General features: G+C 40.0%; 1 pseudogene; it reads right to left on the reverse strand.

Annotated features, from left to right (window-relative positions):
- Positions 1 to 2,500, reverse strand: part of LOC141759049 (transcription factor COE3-like) — a 67,581-nt pseudogene that overhangs the window by 54,246 nt on the left and 10,835 nt on the right.

Raw genomic sequence — 2,500 nt, forward strand, 5'->3', positions numbered from 1 at the left:
ATATATACTACTACTATATATACTACTACTATATATACTTACATTATATATACTACTACTATATATACTACTACTATATATACTACTATATATACTACTACTATATATACTACTATATATACTACTATATATACTACTACTATATATACTACTACTATATATACTACTACTATATATACTACTACTATATATACTACTATATATACTACTACTATATATACTACTATATATACTACTATATATACTACTACTATATATACTACTATATATATACTACTACTATATATACTACTATATATACTACTACTATATATACTACTATATATACTACTATATATACTACTATATATACTACTACTATATATACTACTACTATATATACTACTATATATACTACTACTATATATACTACTATATATACTACTATATATACTACTATATATACTACTACTATATATACTACTATATATACTACTATATATACTACTATATATACTACTATATATACTACTACTATATATACTACTATATATACTTACACTATATATAAGTCTCATTAAATAATCAATAACCAGTAATCAGTCTCTTACCTGTTTGGTCATGGAGTCGATCAGCCGGACGAAGAGATCCTGCTCTGTTCTCACTCCTGAACACACAAAGACATTATTATGATTATGATTATTATTATTATTATTATTATTATTATGAATAATGCTATGTATGAGACGTGAGTGTGATTCCAGATGTGGACGGTGTCTGTGTATAAATGGAGCGTACCCACCGTTGCTGTAGAGCAGCTGGAGCTTGTAGTGGATCCCGTTGTTGGTCTTCTCTCCGCTCGGCTCCTGAACAACAAACACACACAACATTTATACATTTATACATTTACTCATCAAATACAACTCTGAAGGGTGTGTTTGTTTTCTACTCCTGCTCCGCCCTGCTGTTTTTAATAACATGTGACCTGTGTGAGCGCTGGGTCCGAGCTGACACGTCTCTGATCACTCCGACCAGTGGAACTGAGGTCAGGGGTGCGTTAGTTTTCTGTCTCTGCTTCTCCCTGACTGTCTCTGCAGCAGCATGAAGAAAGACACACGAGACAGATGTTCTAAAAGTCTAACGTCTCTGTAACGTCTCTCTAACGTCTCTGTAACGTCTCTCTAACGTCTCTGTAGCGTCTCTGTAACGTCTCTGTAACGTCTCTGTAACGTCTCTCTAACGTCTCTGTAGTGTCTCTGTAGCGTCTCTGTAACGTCTCTCTAACGTCTCTGTAACGTCTCTGTAACGTCTCTCTAACGTCTCTGTAGCGTCTCTGTAACGTCTCTGTAACGTCTCTGTAGCGTCTCTGTAGCTTCTCTGTAACGTCTCTCTAACGTCTCTGTAGCGTCTCTGTAACGTCTCTCTAACGTCTCTGTAGCGTCTCTGTAACGTCTCTCTAACGTCTCTGTAGCGTCTCTGTAACGTCTCTCTAACGTCTCTGTAACGTCTCTCTAACGTCTCTGTAACGTCTCTCTAACGTCTCTGTAGCTTCTCTGTAACGTCTCTCTAACGTCTCTGTAGCGTCTCTGTAACGTCTCTCTAACGTCTCTGTAACGTCTCTCTAACGTCTCTGTAGCGTCTCTGTAACGTCTCTCTAACGTCTCTGTAACGTCTCTCTAACGTCTCTGTAGCTTCTCTGTAACGTCTCTCTAACGTCTCTGTAGCGTCTCTGTAACGTCTCTCTAACGTCTCTGTAACGTCTCTCTAACGTCTCTGTAGCGTCTCTGTAACGTCTCTCTAACGTCTCTGTAACGTCTCTCTAACGTCTCTGTAGCTTCTCTGTAACGTCTCTCTAACGTCTTTGTAGCGTCTCTGTAACGTCTCTGTAACGTCTCTCTAACGTCTCTGTAGCGTCTCTGTAACGTCTCTGTAACGTCTCTCTAACGTCTCTGTAGCGTCTCTGTAACGTCTCTCTAACGTCTCTGTGGCGTCTCTGTAACGTCTCTCTAACGTCTCTGTAGCTTCTCTGTAGCGTCTCTCTAACGTCTCTGTAACGTCTCTCTAACGTCTCTGTAACGTCTATGTAACGTCTCTGTAACGTCTCTCTAACGTCTCTGTAACGTCTCTCTAACGTCTCTGTAGCGTCTCTGTAGCGTCTCTGTAACGTCTCTCTAACGTCTCTGTAGCTTCTCTGTAACGTCTCTCTAACGTCTCTGTAGCGTCTCTGTAACGTCTCTGTAACGTCTCTCTAACGTCTCTGTAGCGTCTCTGTAACGTCTCTCTAACGTCTCTGTAGCGTCTCTGTAACGTCTCTCTAACGTCTCTGTAGCGTCTCTGTAACGTCTCTCTAACGTCTCTGTAGCGTCTCTGTAACGTCTCTCTAACGTCTCTGTAGCGTCTCTGTAGCGTCTCTGTAACGTCTCTCTAACGTCTCTGTAGCGTCTCTGTAACGTCTCTCTAACGTCTCTGTAACGTCTCTCTAACGTCTCTGTAGCGTCTCTGTAACGTCTCTGTAACGTCT

The sequence above is a fragment of the Sebastes fasciatus genome, chromosome 20 (assembly GCF_043250625.1).
Source record: "Sebastes fasciatus isolate fSebFas1 chromosome 20, fSebFas1.pri, whole genome shotgun sequence".
NCBI lineage: Eukaryota > Metazoa > Chordata > Actinopteri > Perciformes > Sebastidae > Sebastes > Sebastes fasciatus.